The following is a 19,610-nucleotide window of genomic DNA, read 5'->3' as shown; positions in this document are numbered from 1 at the left end:
ACCCCTTCTGAGGGGAAGCAAGCCCATCAGAGGAAATATTTGCACGCTGAAATAGATCAGCAATTTCCTTTTCCCCATGGGATTTGCATTAGCAAGTCTGCAAATGGAAAATGCACTCGGATCCACCAGAGTTCCTTACAGCCCTCAAGTGGGAAGGGGGATGTTAATCCTGTCGCTATTTTAAAACTTGTCTCAGGGTTGGGAGAAACTGAAATCGTTTTGGACTTAATTTTGCATGAGGATGTAGCAAAGTGTGACAGCAGGAGAAAAAGGAAAAAGGCTGGAAAGGAGAAGTGGCCCTAAGGGGGACCTGGCCACTGCGGGCTCTGAGCAGCACAGCCATTGGGGCACACGGGGATCTGGGGGTCAAGGGAGCACGGGGGCTTGGGAGAGGTAAGGGTGATGGTGTGGGTAGGAGTTCAGTTGCTCTCCAGTGCTGTGGGAGCGTGCTGTTGGCCAGGCAGGGAAGCACCTGGACAAGTGAGCAGAAGAAGGTGGCTGGGATGAGACGCACAGGCTGCAGAGACGCCTTCAGGGTTCCATGTGGACATGGCCTGAGGGCTGCTGCTCTATAGGCGATGTCACTCCTTACAGTGTCGTAAGGCCTGGCGCCACGTGAGGCTTGGCACATAGCCAGGTCCAGTCACCAACCCCTTCCTCCTCTTGTGATGTCTAAGAGAACCGAGGCCACAGTGTTCTCCTGTGGCGCAGATGAGGACAGGAGGGCCTGTAGTCAGCCTAGAATCAGACACACAGCACACTCACACACTGTGCACGCACAGGTACACCTCTGCACAGTTGTACATATCTTCACTAACCCACCACCCACTCACCTCACAGTCACACACCCACTTCACACTCATTCACCCTCACCCTCGCACATGCACACTCACATGCATAAGGGTCTACCTTCTGCATGCACTGGGCACGACCCAGGCTTCCTCAGGCCCACATGCAACCCTAGTGGATGACGACCGGGTTGGCAGTTGGGCCCATCATGTGTCCTGACGCTGCCCAGGCCTGCCAGGAAGGTGCATTGCTCTGCTCAGACAAGCACCTCCTCCCCAAAGGAGCTCATTAGCTTTTTTTTCCACTGGTATTCTGTGTGTCTGGTCAGCGAAGCCTAGGGCTGGACACTGCCAATGACAAATATGCCACGCTGATGAGGCAAAGAGGTAGGCATAGACAGTGTGCCCACCAGGGACAGCACCCCCGCTGCACTTGGGGGCCATGTTTCTGCTCGGCACAGCTGTCATTTCTTGTTACCTTGTCTGTCAGGTAGGGCTGCGCTGGTGCAGCCTGAGGTGTAATCTGCTGGGAACCTGATGATGTCCAGGCTGATCTCGGGCCAGACAGGACTGGCCCCTGCTCAGCAGAGAGCAGGAAATGCAGGCAGGAGGTCAGCTGCCCTGTGCCTGGACCAGCTGAAAAGCTTGAAGGTACACTGCTCCAGCCTCATGCAACCCACCATTTACACTGCAGTGACCCCAAGAAATTAGGTTTTTAAAATTGAACTAGTTATTTTTCATGCTTATGTAAAAGTTGCATAACACAGAGCATGTCGGCATTGACTCTCAGCTCCCACTTCTTAGCACCCATCATTGTTTCTCTGATAGGAACTCATTGTGGGGTCACCCCTGTGGAGTTTGAACCTCCTAGCCCAGCTCTGAGGGGGGCTGGCTTTGGATGGTGTTCTGAGCACTCAGGGTCTGTTTCACACATCGAGTTCTGGACAGTGAAGTTCCTGCCTACATCTGACCTTCTCCCCCCAACCAAGTCTCTCCCTAGGAAAGTGGGAGAATTTTCCACCACTATTAGGTTCAGTGGGGGCCAGGGGAGTGTCTCCATTCCTTCCTTTCTCCCTATATGTATATTCATTCAATCACTTGAATGATTTTCTGAGCCTCTATCATAGAAACAGTGCTGGCAGTAGGGGTGCAAGGGGAACACAGCCTGCGTGATCAGAAATTTTATTGAAGAAAACACCAAGGCTGACCCTACAGAGTAATGGGAGCATAGTTAATATTGTGCAAGGGGCTAGGTCCATTCTCACTGAGGAACCCCACGGACGGCAGGCAGTGGCCAGGCCGGAGATTCTCTGGCTCTCCCTCGGGCCTGCACTATTGTGTTTTCATTCCACATGTTGTTGCGGTCCCATTTCCAAGGTCCAGGGTGCAGTGGGGCCAGTTTGGATGCCTTCAGAACTCCTAAACCCTAGACGTGGCTTTCAAAGCCACATGCTCACATGTGGCATTGGGCAGGGGGAATTTGAGGGCCCCTCCTCCTCACTGGTCTGTGGTCATTCCTGCATCCGCCTTACAGACAGTTACAGGCCAATGGCCTTCTTCAGACAGAGCTGGACTCAGGCACCAGCAAACCAAGCATCCTGGGGGAGAGAACCAAAGCGAATAGTCAAGACCAGAGACTGAAAGTCAAGTATACTCCAGAGAGGGTCCTGCTCTGCTGCTCACCTGCCCTGGTGTCTCTGGGGCATCAACCTGTCCAGGTGGCAATGCTAATATCAGTGCCATGGAATCTCTGTGAAAACGAAAGGAGACGCTGCATGTTTAGAACCTACCATGCAGCAGGCAGTGGATAAATATCCATATTTATTCTCAGTTGCATTCTTATTGTTCCCAACTCCAGAGGAACTGGGCAAAGACAGGAAAGGTGTCCTCCAGAGATCTGGGTTCCAGGTGGTCAGCAGCAGAGCGAGGAGGGGCCGCCTGTCTGAGATGCCCCCCACAGGACCCTGGAGTCATGTGTGGCTGCCCTTCCATGGGACGTGCTGCTGTGCCTAATGGACACCGGGTCGGAGCAGCCTCTGCAGAGGGAGACAGGCTCACAGCATGCAGCAGGGAAGGCAGGAGTTGGCAGTGTCTCCGGGTCTCTGTTCTGGTGCTGTGAGAACACCTTGTCTTCTACCCTCCGACCTGTGGGGTTGCGGAGTGAGGGCCTCTGTGTCCAGCAAGGGCTGGCCAAGCATAAGGGCTGCTCCTGCCCCAGCAGACCTGCCTCTCAAAAACCTTCCCAATCATGGAAGTGCCTGCAGGGTTGCGTGTGCCAAAACTCTCCAGGTAAAGTTCCTTCCCAGGAGTGCCAGGTAGGTGGACCCCTGACCTGCGCCCTCCCCTACCCCACCAAGAGCAGTGAATTAGTCACCCCAGGCATGGATTGGGATGGATTGGGAACCAGAGGATGATTCTGTCAAGGACCATAGGGAACTAGAATTAAAATGCCCCACCTACTCTGAGGCTTGGCCTCCAGTGGAGACAGGCTGGCTCGTCCTTGTACCATTCATTCACTCAGCTTCTTTACTGGCAGGAGATGCTACAGATTCATGCAGGGCAGGAGAAGCACCCAAATCGCCTAGGCTCTTGTCTACTCTAGGCTGTGGGTGCTTAGCTGGTCAGAGTCTTAGCTGGCATTACTATGCCCCATATGGGGGGCAGACCCTGCTACCATCCCTCAGCCAGAGAAAGGCCGAGGTTGCTTCAACCTGACCCCAACCCTGGACCTTCCTCCTGGAGCACAGTGAGGCGGTGTCCTGGGGGTGGCGGGGCGTCTCCCTCCCACCTGGCTGTCATGACCTCCTGAGGGAAGCTTGCTCCCCAGGGAGCGTGGTGGTCCTACCAGTCTGAGGGTGGAACCCTAGTCAGTCCGCAAACCCAAGGGTAAGGCAGGTCATTCCCTCACAGGGGAGGAAAGTCCCTGTTTTGAACAAAATTTTTTTGGCTTTGTTTATTTTTGCCCTGTGACCAATCCACTCAGCTCTGGCCTAAGCCAGAGGGGTTGGTGCTCTTTCCAACACACCAGCTACATGGTTCATTGCCACTCAGCTTCAGAGACAGAGGATCTGCCCTCCTTTTACCCAGGCCAGGCATCCAGGGCCCATCCTGAAGTGTGAGTGTGTATATATGTGTGTGTTTTGTGTGAGTGTATGTCTCTGTGTGTTTCTCTGTGTTGTCTGTATGTCATCTACATCTGTGTCTGTCTGTGTGTCTATGTGTCTGTCTCTGTCTGTGTTTATCTGTTTGTGTCTCTTTCCTCACAGGACAGTCAGAAGCCACAGCCCACACCCTTCTCTGTCTGGCTTCTTTCAGGGGCCACAGGGAGGTCAGTGTCTTGGAAAACTAGCCCAGAGGACCTCTGACTCAGACCCACTTCCTTCTGCCTTCCATCCGCCCTCACATTTGGGGAGCACAGGCACCCACATCTCAGACCCACAGTCCTGACCCATGCCCCTACCCTTCTAGCTGGGCCACTTCCTGGGAAAGGCAGAAGAGGACACGGGAAAGAGCCCACGGGGGGGATGGATCCCAGGGTGTTTCTGGGATGAAAGTCTGCCCCCCCCCCCCCCCCCGCAGTCCCTTGCCCCTGGGAACTGTGGACAGACACCCAGATGGCTGGGAAGAAGGGGTGTTGAACAGCATTCCTTTGTGGGCTTAACCACATTCCCTGGTGCAGATGGCATCCTGCTTCATAGCTGTCTCTCCTCGCCACTTTGTCTTCCGCCCAGTTTTTTTTTTTTAATCTGTCTTTCCCCCGTTTTTACCGATTTATAAAAAACTTTACCTATCCCTCATGCTTACCCTTTGCTAGTGATTCCCCCAGCGAACATCTTCTCATTTTAAACTCTCTTTAAGATGATTTTGGGTAATAGGTTTTTATTTTAAATGTACACAAATTTGTCAGTCTCTGATTTTATAGTTAGAGTTTTTTTTTTTTTTTTATGGTGTATTTAAGAAATCCATATTCCAAAGTCACCAATCTCTCACTATACTTTCCAGGCAAAGCTTTTTTTTAATTTTTTTTTTTTAAGAAATGCACCTGTCTTGAAGTCTGGATCCACCAGAAGCTGATTTTATGTATGTTGGTTTTCCAAGGGAAACTGTTTCCTACTACACCCTGCAGGAAGGAAAACCTCATCCAAGAATGGGATCACAAACATCCCTGGAGAAGGATGAACAAGCTCCCAGACCAATGTCCACCCCAGGCAGGCCCTTATGTTTGGGAGATGTGAAATTCTCCAGAATGAATTCAGCCCGGGATTGATTTCAACCCACTCTAATCTGAAGAATAAACACAAGAAGGGCTTTCTTTCAACAGTGAGTGTGCGGTTTTCACAATCAGCCATGCCATAGATGCCAGACTTTGGGGGTTTTCTGTTTTCTGAAAAGGTCAGGGTAGCAGAATGTGTGCCCCAAGGTGAGGAATGTGTATGTCTCTCAGTGTCTGTGCATGTGTGTCTGTGTTTGTATATATGTGCATGTATGACTGTGTGCTTGTATATATGTACATGTATGTCTGTGTATGTGTGTGAGCCTGTGTATGTACATGGGTGTGCATGCATGTCCTGCCTGTGCATAACTGTGCTTGTGCATGTGTGTGCATGCAGGCCTGTCTGTCTGCACGTGTGTGTCTATTTTTGTGCATTTGTGCATGAAGGTGTGTCTGTATCTCAGTGTGCATATGAGTGTCTATGTACAGATGTCTGTGTGACAGGCTGAGTAGGGTGGTTGGGCGAGGATGTCCTACTCCAGGTCTGGTTGGGAACCTTTCCCATAAGTGTGGGGTGACTGGCCCCACATCTGTGTGCCGTGGGTAGCAGGCATGGGTGGGTACATGGAGTGCAGATGCAGAGGCTCTCGGCCTTGCAGGGACGTGGGACATCTGCTGTGCTCTTTTCCCTTGGGAGGCAGAGTCTGTCTCCTGAGTGGGCAATTCAGGGAGGCTTCACTCTGAGCTTTGGGTCTGGAATCTTCTGTTTTAGGGGCAGGAACCAGGTTTCTGGTCAAGGTCCTGTCTCATACAGGTGGCATTTGCCCATATGTCTTCCCTCTAGGTGCCTCAGCATGCCCAGGGCTCCATCAGCAGCTGTGGTTCCCTCTATCTGCTCCCCTTTTCCCAGGCATCTGCTCCCCTTGAGAATCTCACAGTCACAAACATACCACCTCTTGAGGGACTCCCCCAGCAGCCACCTCAGTCTGGTCCTGGGCACTCATTCCCTCCTCCTCTCCTCCTACCCCCTCCCCCATTCATCCTGATCATTCACTCAGTTCCTAATTAAATTGAAACCCCCCTCCCACAGAAAACCCCCATCTGCTCTCAGCAGAGGCACAGAGGCTGGGAGTACTTCTTGATGAACCATTTGCTGCAAATCGCCTTTCACCTTCCAAGCCTCACTCCTGGAATTAAACCTGGCATTTGAATGTGATAATAAAGAGAGGGAGCTGTTAGCCAGCAGGACACAGTGAAAATCCAATTAAGTTGTGCATTTTAATTCCCTTGCCTGCCTGGGCTCATTGCTGGGTGAAGGGAGCGAGAATTTGCAGTTTTTTTGTAGTTTATCTGCTCTATCCAGAGGTGGGTGTTTCACCCACTGATGATAAAGCTCAATAGAGCCTTTACCAAAATGGGTGCAAAAGGCAAGTCATTAAAAATAAGCGTCTTTAATTCTGATCTTTCACTAATGTAGACAGTAAGTGCTGTGCTAAAGAGATTAGTTTGTACCAACAGAGAACTAATTTTATTTAGGTTCTTGTCATTCAGTCTCCAGGGCAGGGGCAGTCTCTGGTCACCTGCAGGACTGTCAATGGTCAGAGCTGGTATTATGTCGCCTCAAGAACCTGCTACATACGCCTATCAGGTCAGCCAGGATCTTTGAAAATCTGAAAATACTGAGGCCTCACCTCACGAGGTCAGTATTCATCTTGAAGTTTAGTGTTTAGCCTCAGCTGTTTACAGATATAAACAGACTCTCGATAACCCAGGAAAGCTGAAAACAAGAGATGCCATAGCTGTGTGCTTCTCTGGACAAAGCTGTCCCATGAAATGGGCTGTGCTCTCATTCAATCTTCATGATGGATGAACAGTGTGCCTCAGGAGCCAGTGTGGGCATCTCTCTGTAGCACATTTATGTGGAGGTCTGGACATTCTATTTTTCGCTCCATCTTTTCTTTCTGAAGATGGCTGCAATCTCTAGTCTACTCCTAATTGCCACTTCTACTGAACTCTATTTTCTTTGATGCTGTGGAATTACTTCTTTATGTAGGTTGATAAATGCATTTTGACTACGTGTAGAAATGCTGGACGAAAATATGATTTGCATCTGTCATCTTCAGGTCCATCATCTGCTTCTCAAGCTTCTCAAGCCAGTGTGTGCAGCCCATGCTGAGGATGTTAACAAGCAAGAGCTTGCTGCCTGATGTGCATAGAAGCGAATGCTAGGTTTCCGAGAAAAGAAAGTGATGTTGCAAGGGCCTTCGAGGAAATAGTAAGCAAGGCTCAAATCCTACTCCCTGATCTGGGGGCTAAGATGGTAGCAGGAGGGGGCAGTGGAAGCGGTAAAATGCTCAGAATGACATGGCAAAGTTGACTGGTTAGACATGAATTAGACCTTCCTTGTTGATGGTCCCTTTACTTTCATGAGATGTTGCCTATTAGCATATGCTGATCTTGTGGTTTGGCTTAAAAGGGAAGTTATTAACTTGAATTACAATGGCTGTTGTGTGGTCCAATGATCTGGAGCAGACTGACCTCGTTTCAAGGACCAGAGAGACATGCCAAAATAGGGTCAGCTTCCTCTAGGTAATTTAATATTGATATCCATGACTTTATATTCTAGGGTTTCTTCACTGAGCCTGGACTGTGTGTGTTCCCATGGAGTATTTCCAGGAAACACCCTGGAAGTATTCCAAAGATACATGAGAAAATTCCGTATCACTCTAGTAATTCTTGGCCCTGGAAGCTCCCAGTCCAGCCCTACCTTCCCTTCACTTTACAGAGCTAGGTTCAACAGGTTTGAAAACACCCTCCTAATTTTCCTCCTTCTGCATTGCAAAGTAGGGGAGAGTTATTTGCCTAATTAGGCACATTATTTGGTGTTTTTATGCATAAACATTTGGTGTTATAATCCCAGGAGGCAGAGTGCTCGACAGCCTTTCATGATAGTCGATGTTAATTGCAAGCTGGGTCATTAAAGGTAGGGCAGTGTGCTGGGAGCAGGGGCTGAGGAGTGGCTAGCAGGTTTCAGGTTCAACTGGAGATCAGAGTCAGGGACTTACTCTGCCCTGCAAGTGGTGGGAGGAGCCTATATAAAGGGAACATGCCAAAAAGAGCCTGGAAATTTGTGCATTGTAAGGCACAAGGGAGCCACAGTACAGAGGGTCCTTTCTGTGTCCAGTGGCTCTGAATTCAGTCACTCAGCTGCCATCTGTCAGTTACAGTCACAGAGTGGGGCCTAACAGATTACAGATATCATCGATACCACTTCGTGAGCTTGTGGGGACAGTTGAGTCCAATTACAAAGGTCTCTGAATGACTGACTAAGGTTTTGGGCCAGATAGTAGAGAAAGGGAGTCAGGGAGGATTCGGGGAGAGACTTAGCTCTCTGGAAAGGCACCCGGAGCCCAAAGCTTAGCAGGACCCATGGTCCAGAAGGGGCACTGCTGAACTGAGTGGAGAGATGGGGCAGAGAGCAGGCTCACTCCTGGCTATGTGCAGACCCAGTACCTGGGGGGTTGAGAGGGGGACGATTTGCTGAGTGAGGACTCAAAACAAGAAAAATCCATTTTTATTGATCCATGGCCTTTCATTCTAGAATTCCCTGAATAGCAGCTTAGATGGATCGACATTCTGACTACCCCTTTCCCCTTTCTCCTGATGTGGGGAAATTCCTGAGATCCTATAGGTTCCCCAAGAGGGAATCTAGAAATGTGGTGCTCTATAGAATCTCAGACTCAGCGGCTTATTAGGTTAAAATTCAGCTCTGAGCCAGCCAAGTGCCCCTGGGCAATCTCTTACTTCCCCTGTAGGTTTCTTGATCTATAAAGTGGAAATAAAAGGGGTAAGTCTAGAGCATGAAGCCAGCGCCTTGCATACTCGAAGTGTCCCTCAGTGGATGTCAGCATGTGGTAGCAGACATCAGGAAGGAAACAGGAGGCCATCACCTGAGAGTCAATTACATGTTTTCCCCTCAGGGCTTAGACACAGATTCTGAGCCTGATAAGAAGATAGGGCTATAGTTCAATGATAAAAACTGAAGACTTCAATAACACTCTTCCACTGATGGACAGAACAACTAGGGAGGTCAACAGGGAAAGTCAAGCTTTCAACAATGAGCCAGCTGGACCGTGCACATGCTAGCAGAACTTCTGGCCAGCAAGAGAACACACGTTTTCCTCTAGCACGGACCACAATGCAGGCTACTATACAAGTCTCAATAAATTAAAAAAGATGCAATCATACAAAGTACGTTGTTCAAACACAATAGAATTAAATTAGAAATCAATAGAAGGAAATATGAGAAATTGACAAAAATTGGAAATGGAACAGTATACTTCTATATAGCCAATGGATTAAAGAAGAAATCACAAAGGCAATTAGAAAATACTTTGAAATGAAAGCCATTCCAAGAAAATGGCAAACCAATATTCCCTTAAGAATCTAGTTGTAGGCCTTCCTGGTGGTATAAGGGGTTAACTCTCAGCACTATGAAGCTTAAGCAGCCACTGAAGCATGAGTTCGATCCTCAGCCAGGGAGCTAACCCACATAGCACAGCAGATCTCTCCTGTCTCGCCTGTTCTGCTCCCCACTCTGTCTCTGGTGAATCTTCTCACTACCTCCCCGCACTTCTGGTCTACACCCCAGTTCTTGTGTGCATAAATAAATAAAATCTTTTTTTAAAGATTTATTTATTTTTTTTAATTTATGATTACAAGAACTGGGGTATAGGCCAGAGGTGTGGGGGTGAGAGGAGTCACCAGAGACAGAGTGGGGAACAGAATAGGCAGATAGACCAAAGTACACTGCTGAGGGGAGCAGCAGGCGAGTCAGGAGAGGTCTGCTGCGCCATGTGGGTTATCTCCCTGGCCGGGGATCGAACTTGAACCACAGAGGCTGTGGACAGCTTCACAGCGCTGTGCTCAACCCCTTGCGCCCTGTGTTCAACTCCCTTTATTTTAGGGAGGCCCTAAAATAAATCTTAAAAAAAAAATAGAATCTAGTTACTAAAATCCGCAAAACACTGGCAAACCAGTTAGCAACATATAAGAATTATACACAAAAGATCATGTGAGATTTAGGAATGCAAGGTTGATTCAATACCCAAAAATCAACCAATGTAATACAGATAAAGTAAAAAACCACTCTTAAGTGAAAATACAGGAGGAAAGCTTCATGACCTTGAGATAGGCAGAAATTCCTTAGATATGAAACCAAAAGCATAAGTGATGAAAGAAAAACAGATAACTACACTTTATTACAATTTTTAAAAAAAGCCTTTTTTTAAAAAAAAATGCAAAAAAGACAAATCATAGAAAGGGAGAAAATATTAGCAAATCAAGTACCTGACAACGTACTTGAATCCAGAATATATAAGAAATATAAATTGGTAGTAAGAGGCAAATAGTCCAAATTAAAGATGGGCAAAGGATCTGAACAGGCATTTCTTAAAAGAAGATGATCTATAAGCACATGTAAAGATGTGGAACATTATTAGTTATTAAGAAAATGCAAATCAAAACCACAGTGAGGGACTACTCCACAGACTATGGTGGCTGTTTTCAAAAGGACAGAAAATAGTGTTGGCAAGGATCTGGAGACTTGGGAACCCTTATATATTGCTACTGGAAGAGTAAAATAGTGCTGCTTCCCTGGAACACAACTGAAGTTCCTCAAATGTTAAACAGAGAATTACCCTGTGGCCTAGCAATTTCCACTCCTTGGTATGTACTCAAGGGAACTGTAAACATAATCATTCAAAACCTTGTCCACAGATGTTCATAACAGTACTCTCCACAAAGCTGAAAAATGGAAGCAACTCAAATCCATCAACTGATGAGTGTGTAAACAAAATATGGTACATCCACATGCTAGAATATTATTTGGCCATAAAAATAAATTAAGTACTAAGAGAGAAAGAAAGAAAGGGAAGAAAAGAGGAATGAAGTATTGATGCTTGTATAACATGGATAAACCTTAAAACATTATGCTAAGTGAGAGAAATCAGTCACAAAAGACCTTAATTGTGTGTTTACATTTAAATGAAATGTCCAGAAGTGATAACATCCTAGATGCAGGAAGTAGATTTGTGGCTGCTGAGGACTGGGGAGAGGGGTTTGTTAGGGATTGGGAGCACCTCAAGGATCTGGATTTCTTTTGGAGGTGATAGTCACACATATCTATGAACACACTAAACACTGTTGAATTGTGCACTTTAAATGGGAAATGGGTGAATTGTGTGGTGTGTGAATTCTATCTCAGAAAACAAAAACATTGCATGCTGCTTTCGAAAGAGCACAGGATAACATGGGGGAACACACGGAGGAGAGCGCTGACAGACACAGCCAAGCTGGCAGCCAAGGTCACATGAAGAGTGTGACCCATGGTGAGAACGGGAACCTGACAGAATGCAGGGAGAATGTGCTTCACTGTAGGGGTGTTCTCTCCAGCTTGCACCCATTTAATGGTGAGAAAACATCAAAACTCACATCCATCTAATTGTGAGCAATGCATCAGACAAATCCTGATTGAGGGACAGTCTATAAAACACCTGACTGCTACTCCTCAAAACTGCCAAAATCACCAAAAAAATAAAATGAAAATCTCTTGAACACACACATGCCCACACTCACACACACATTCATATAATCACTTACACACACGTGCATACATAACACTCAACACACCCACACACATCTGCACACTTGCACACTCACTACAAGCACAGATCACCCAGAGAGAGCCTGGAACCCTCAACATCACAATAGCAAAGTCTAAAAAGCAATTCCTTTGCCAAATATTATGCGAATACAATTACTGAAATTGCTAGTCAAAACCAGTTAATGGAATAATTAAGACAGGTTGACCTAAAATCTGATGTGAAATTAACCTGACACATGCAGGCTTTCTAAAGAATGGCTCTCATTAAAATCAAGTTTCACTGGGATAAATGACACATTTTGCACCATGATTGAGAACAGCCCATGTCCATTCACTTGCTGGTGAAAGTGGCGGGTTATCAGAGGAGCTGAGATGGAAGTGAATCTTCCTGGCTTTCCCAGGTGTGGTGGCTCTATCACCTTAACAACGATGTTCCCTCAGGAAATTATGGAAACCCACTAAAATGGCATCAGGCAAGCAACCCCAACTCACTTGGGGCTCTAGCAGGTGCATCTGAAGCTCCCTTGGGAAGGATGAGCAGAGGGAGGGAATGTGAACTGGGCTCTGCAGAAAACCTGTGGCAGGGAAGAGAAATGAGCATCTGAGTCATTAGACATCTCAAATATTGGGGGACTCCGTGCCTTTGTATCCAGCACATCCCCAGACCAAGGAAGGGCAGGGGCTGCTTTGACCAAACACCCAGTACCAGCCAGGAGCAGAAGCCATTTTCAGCAAAATGCTCCCCTGCCTAACACCTTCTCCTTTCGAATCATGATCTCCTGCCACGTTCCAAACCAGCAGACTTGTGGCGAGTTGGTCAATCTCCTGAGTCACGGCCAGGGGAGTTGCAGTTGGGGTGAGCCATTATCCCTGTCTACATGTATCCCTGGCTATAACAGTTGCCTGCTAGCAGCAACTGTGATGGAGCTCCTATGATGGAGTTGCCGTGTGAAGGGACACACCTGGAAAGCCCCCTGCAGGAGGGGCATTCTGGCCACCTCCTCCCTCCAAGGGCCATAGCTCCTGGCAGGAAGAGCTCATTGATTCTAGAACAGAGGAGCACTGGATCTTTTCATTTGAAACCGCTGGCATTATCTCCATAACATTTTTTAAAATGAATTCCCTACTTGGCATTTTTATGCGATAGTTTCCCTCATTAAAATTATTCAAATTTAGTAATAACTTATTGTTGCGACAAGCAGGAAAATACAAGATGATCTATTACTTGGAGGGTTTTAAAAATCTAATGAGCAAAACCACTTGCTCTCATTTGCTCATCCTCTGAGCCATCAGCACAAGGTGGGGATCGGCTGCAGGCTTTATTTAGCCTCCCTGGTTTCTCCAGGACCTTTTCTTCAAAGAGAAATATCTGCAGGGACTGTAAGTGGTGACCTTCAGGCAGCTCTGAGGCTGTGAAAAGCAGGAGGAAGAGAGAAGGAGAGACGTAGTGATGAGGAGAAACAGGGCGTGTCACAGCCAGTTACAAGCTGTGTGAACTAAACCCAGCAAAGGCAGGGACCATCAGGAATCAGACATCACTGGCTTGTCGCACAGGGTGGGGAAGGGGCAGGGACCAGTCAAATCACCCAGGCACTTTTGGAGAAAGAAATCAGGAGGCATCACTGGAGTCGATCTGAATCGGTCACCACTGAGAAGCAAGAAGACGCTGCACACGATCCCATGCACACATACACGCCCCTTTCAGAAAGCGGAGACGTTTTCTGGTTCTTGCACACTTTCAAACACTGTTCTTCAGGAGATGCACTGAAGCATCGACCTTTGATGGTGATGATGGGAAGGAATGTGGACTCAATTAACATTCTTGAATGAGTCAAAACAGGCCACTACTCATCCCCCCACTGTACTGAAGATGGTAACATCCCATCCTCAGGTGCTGTGGGGGTCATGACTCTTGTCACCTGGAGTGGAAAGGATGACCAGGTGACCTGCTTGGCAACAAAGGGCTTGGCCTGGTGGCACACTGCACCTTCACCAGCTATGGTCTGCAAACATTTCCTCCTATTTGGGATTGTGGGTTATCTTTTTCCTTCTATGCACATTTCAATTTGAGGAAATCTAATATTTATTCTTTTGTTGCATGTGCTTTTGCTGTCATATTTAAGAAAGCACTGCCAAATTCAAGGTCATAAAGATTTACTATGGTTTTTTTTTTTCTGAGTTTTATAATTTTGGCTCTTATATGTAAGCCTTTGACCCATTTTGAGGTAATTTTGTATATGGGATAAGAGTCCACCTTAATTCTTTTTAATGTGGGTGCCTAGTACTAATAGTTCATAGGTTTATAATTTTTTTATATATGATTCACAATGTTTATATAAAGAGGATGTTTTTATTTCTCCCTTTCCAATTTTTGTGTTTTTAAAAATTATTTTACTTGTTTATTTTTAAATTGCATATATTTGGATCTTGATTTTAGATCCATCTTGACAATCTCTGCCTTTTAACTGAACTCTTCAATCCATTAACACTTAAAATAACTATTAAGCAAATATAGAACTATTGGCATTTCTAGTACAAGCTTTTCAGTAACTTTGCGTAAAAAGAATAAAGTTGGAAGCATCACACTACCCAATTTCAAAATACACTACAGAACTGTAATAATCAAATAGCATGCTACTCAAACAGACATGTTAACCAATGGAACAGAATAAACAGCCCAGAAATAACTCCATGCATTTATAGGAAATTGATTTATAATCACAATGCCAAGAATACACAATGAGGAAAGATATTTTTTTAACAAATAATGTTGGAACACTGGCTTTTCATTCACAGAAGAATGGAATTGGATCTTTAACTCTTTTATGTAAAAATAAACTTAAAATGTATGAAAGACCCAAACCCATAAAGTTATTGGAAAAAAACAGAGAGGGAAAGCTTGAGATTGGCTTGAGTGTTGATTTTGGGGGTGCAGGGATATGCCCACAAAAGCCCAGGAAACTAAAGAAAAATCAACAAAAGGGATCCACTTAACCTAACAAGCTTTGCACAGCAAAGGAAACCCTCAACAGAGTGCAGAGACAACCTAAACAATGGGAGAAGACATTTGCAAACCATGCGTCTGATAATGGGTTAACATTCAAAATACATAAGGAGCTTGTAGAGTCAGTAGTAAGAAACAATTCAATTACAAATGAGCAAAAGGCTTGAACAGACATTTCTCAGAAGAATACATACAAATGGCCGACAGCTATATGAGAGATGCTCCACATTGCTAATCACTAGGGAAATGCAAATCAAAACCACAATATTCCTTCACAGCTGTTACAATGACTATTATAAAAAAGACATAAGATAACAAGTATTGGCAAAATGTGGAGAAAAGGGAACCCTTGTACATTGTAGGTAGAAATGTAAGCTGATACAGCTATTATTGGAAACGCTATGGAAGGTCCTCAAAAATTTAACAAGAATACCAACAGGATGCCTTCAAATAATTATGTAATAATCAATTATTGTACATAAAATAGATCTGTATATATATTTATATTATACATACATAACAAAAGAATGTAAGAAAAAATTACACAGTGGAACTACTATATGATCTATCAATACCACTTCTAGGTGTATGTATCCAAAGGAGATGAAATCAGTATTTCAAAGATGTATCTGCACTCCAGTGCTCACAGCAGCACATAGCGAAGTTCACAGAAGCCTAGATATGAAAACCAAGTGTCCGAAGAGCAGGATAAATAAGGTGTGGCAGATATTGACATATGCTTATAAACAATGAAATATTATCCAATCATAAAAAGAAGAAAATCTGGCCATTTGCAATAATATGCATAAACCTGTGAGGACTTTAGGGTGAGATGACTCAGGCAAAAAGTCAGGCAAAGAAAGACAACTACTGAATGGTCTCACTTGTATGTGGAATCTAACAAAGCAATCAAACAAAAAAATACATTGAACTCACAGAAGTGCAGAATAGAATGGTGCTTACCAGGAGCTGAGGTAGGGGAGATGGGGAGATGGTGGTCAAGGAGTACAAAGTTGCAGTTAATGTAAGTTGAATCAATCTAGAGATCTAATGTAGAGGTACAGCGACTGTAGTTAATACTGTATTGATATGCTAAAAGAGTAGATTTCAGGTGCTCTCATCATACACACACAGGAATGGTAGGAATGGTATGTGAGAGATGATGTGCTAATTAGCTTGACTACAGTAATCAGTCATCTGAGGCCAGCTAGAGGAGACTGGAATGAGGTCTTTAAAGTATTGAAAGAAAAGCTGTTAGTTCATGATTCAATGCCTGGCAACAAAGCATATAACCAACATCAACTTTCTCAGACATACAAAAGCTAAAATAATTCATCATCACTAGCAGATGCTAAAGAAAGTCATTTGGGCAGATGGACAACAATGCCACATGGAATCCTGATATGCAGAAAGGGATGAAGAACTTTTTTAGTGGGAAATATAACATATGTAGAAGTAAACTGTATGACAATTAAACAAAAGCTGCAGGTAGGGGATGGAAGTACAGTGTTGTCGGGTTATTAAGCTACCATGAAGTGATACGTATTATTTGAAGATAGACAGTGATAAGTTCAAGATGTACACAATAAACCCTAAGTGTGCACACTCTGAACAATTATAAGAATAAAGCAAAAAGATGATTAAATGGAATCATAAAAAATACTCAAAATATCCAAAGACAGCAGACTAAGAAAAAAATTACAGACACACACACACACAAAACAGATGGGACAAACAAAAAATGAGTAACAAGATGATAGATTTAAATCTACTACCAACAGAATATTCTCACCTCCCCCCCCACCCCCACATCTCTGGCCTATACCCCAATTCTTATACATAAATAAATCTTTAAAAAAATAAATCTATCACCAATAGTAACACTAGATGAAAATGATCTAAAAACCCTATTAAAGGCACAGTTTGTCAGATAGAATAAGAAAGCAAGACCCAACTACACACTGTCTATCCCAAGCCCACCTTAAGTACAAAAATACAAATAAATTAAAAATTATATTCCCGTAGCCTCTGTAGTGCCGGTTCGATCCCCGGCCACCAATGAGGGTCCCACATGGCGTGCAGACCTCTCCTGCTGCACCTGCTGCTCCCCTCAGCAGTGTACTTCGTCAGTCTGCCGGTTCTGCTCCCTGCTCTGGCTCTGGTGAATTCTCTCACCCTCCCGTGCTTCTGACTGTACCCAGTGCTTGTATAAATAAATAAATCCTGAAAAAAAAATGATACTGGAAAAAAACATACCATGCTAACAGTTGAAGGAAAGCTGGAGTAGCTAGATTAATAGATATTTGATATTAGATTTCAGAGCAATGAATATGGCCAAGGTTAAAGAAAGTCACTATGTAATTCCAAAACGGTCAGTGAATCAAGAGGACATAATACTAAGTGTGTCTGTACCTAAAAGCCGATTTTCAAGAGACAGGAAATAAAATCCTATAGTTGTAACATCTGGATTGTCTTGGGTTCCTTTCAGTTTACAGTCTTTTAAGAATATGTCCATTTACTGATATTGTAATTTGCTGACTGGGTAGTTTTGAACTGTGTGCTGGACATTATGACCGGTTGGAGGAGATTCTGGGTTCTGTTATTTTTCACCAATGAGCAGTTTAGCAGGTAGTGATCTCGGCTGGGCTTGGACTGCAAACTCTGATTCTAGCTTAGCTCTGGTCAGTGGGGTTCTCTGTCTTCAACTGGCAGCTTTAAGGCACTTTGTCAAGGGTGTGTTTCAGTCAGTCAGGGAGCTGGGCATGGATGATGGAGCATCCTCATAGGCATTTCCCCTGCTCTACAAGAAGACCCCCCACGCTCTACAACACTCTCAGTTCCAGTTTTCTCCTCCTGCAGGTGGTGAAGGCTGTGGTCTCTTTGAGAGTACTCTGCTTCCCTGTGTGCTGCTCTGACTGCATGTGGCCCCATACTGGAAGCCACAGAAGAGAATTCACTTCCTACAAGCCCTAGAACAGTCTGCTGCTGTTCATCCCCTGGAGCTTCCCTTTTGCATCTTGTACAGATTTTCTAGTTGTTTTCTGCAAGGGATTGAGTGTGGTCTGATCTTACAGACTCATCATAGGAAGCAGAACCAGCAATTATCCATCCGCTTTTAGAATTGCCTTCCGACGGCCTCACATCCTTGAGTCACGTAGGAAAAAGTGTAGGTTTTGTCTGTTATAAAGGTCACAGTGGCTTCACTGCAGGGACTTGAGGGAAGGATCTGTCATCCAGAGGGCACAGCTGCAGTGTGGCAAAGGAAGAATCCTGAGAACCCTGCTGGCTGAGGGCTGGCCTGCACTACAGGGCTCCTGGAAGCCTGTTCATGTTCTGATCCTGTTTTTAGCACAGCTGCCTGCTCCTGCCCAGAGACATCATACCCTCTGTCAACATTCTTGGGAAAAGGAAATCCAACCTCCTCTCTCCCTCATCTCCTCTACCACCTAAGGGTCTCCTTCAACCTCCTGACCGGGTCCACTGCTTCCACCCTGTAGTACCTCTCAGGTTGCCTCCTGGTGGGCTCCCTCACCTCACTCTCCCCACACTTGGGGGTTTCCTTAGTGGACACTCAGTGACAACACACATCAGGTCCAGTGCTGTCTTCAGTGAGGAGCCAGCACTGGGCCAGGCTGATCCTGCAGTGCTTCCCACTGATCCCAGATGAAGGGCTGTGTCACAGGTTTGAGCTGAGATTTGATGCAGGACCCCTGTGGGGCAGGGCTAGGGGCTAAGCAAGGGCTGTAGCCTGAGCCCAGCTGGAAGGTCCCAGGAGGAAGAGGGTGCCAGTTGGAACATGGGTCTTAAGGGTGCTCTATATTCAGGTGGTAGCTCTGGAAGGCAGGATGCACTCAGTTCCCCGAGCAGGTGGGGATCCCAGAACCAGGATATGCTTTTGTTGACAATGATACTGGTAACAGCAGCTACTGGGCACTGAGCACATCTCCTGCTGTACTGGGGACCAGGGGCTTGCTAAACAGAACTCTACCGACAGCCTTCCCGCTCCACTGGGAGAACAAAGATGAAGCGGCACAGACTATGGTTGGTCAGGTCCCAGGTCAGGGGCAGTGGCCTGGAGCAGGCTCTTCTTAGAGCGATTGGCTGTGGGTGGGAAGCTGGTCTAACTCAGGCAGGCATCAGCTCTGTGTTTACCTGAGACCTATGGGTGCCACACAAAAATGGAACCAACCAGAATGGAGTTCTGATGTTTTATCCTAGCCTCTCCCACCTGGATGAGCAGGACAGAGGGCCCACATCTTCACTGTATTCCAGCCAATAGCTGCTAGCTGTGACTCTGGGGAACAGCTGAGTGCCTGGGTGCTGGGTCCCCATGGAGACCCCAGCTCACATTTGTTCTCCTTCCTCACAGCCCCCCTAGCCTTCTGACCCTTAGCCTGGGACCCCTGCGCCCCCAACCCTTGCCCCCCACCCTGTCGCTTGCCCTCTGACCCTTGATTGCTGACCTTTTGAGCCAGGCTCTGTTGGAACCACAGCAGCTGATGTCTGAGCAGGATTCAGGCTATGACCTTGACTCATGTATTTCTGCTCCTTGACTCATCATCTTGTGACCTGCTCAGAAAACGACCCTCATCAGACTCAGTCCCTCTCCCTGGGATTCTTCCCAGAGTTCTCTGGCGTCCTGCCAGCCGAGACTGTCTGTGCCCATCTTTCCTTCAAAAAATTTTTAGCAGAGGTGATTTAAAAACCACCAGGGCCTCCCCGGTGGCACAGCGGTTGAGTGCTGGGTTGAGAAGCTGCCCGCAGCCTCTGCAGCGCCAGTTCGATCCCCAGTTGTTCCCCGGCCACCGGAGGAGGGTCCCACATGGCACACAGACCTCTCCTGCTACCCACTGCTCCCCTCAGCAGTGTACTTGGGTCCTTCTGCCTGCTCTGCTCCCCGCTCTGTCTCTGGTGAATTCTCTCACCCTCCAGCGCTTCTGA

General features: G+C 46.2%; 1 long non-coding RNA gene across 1 annotated transcript in view; it reads right to left on the bottom strand.

The window, feature by feature from the left end:
* Positions 1-1,940: 1,940 nt before the first annotated feature.
* LOC119241457 (uncharacterized) overlaps positions 1,941-19,610 on the bottom strand; it is a 41,420-nt gene continuing 23,750 nt past the window's right edge. Inside the window, exons 4-5 of the long non-coding RNA XR_005124316.2 lie at positions 19,133-19,238; positions 1,941-2,386 (exon numbers count right to left, since the gene is read on the bottom strand). This is a non-coding gene — a long non-coding RNA (uncharacterized LOC119241457). The remainder of the gene's footprint in view (positions 2,387-19,132; positions 19,239-19,610) is intronic.

The sequence above is a fragment of the Talpa occidentalis genome, unplaced genomic scaffold, assembly GCF_014898055.3.
Source record: "Talpa occidentalis isolate TD23 unplaced genomic scaffold, MPIMG_talOcc4v2.1 talOcc4.12, whole genome shotgun sequence".
NCBI lineage: Eukaryota > Metazoa > Chordata > Mammalia > Eulipotyphla > Talpidae > Talpa > Talpa occidentalis.
The sequence above is the reverse complement of the archived record's forward strand: the minus strand, read 5'-3'. Positions and strand labels throughout refer to the sequence as shown.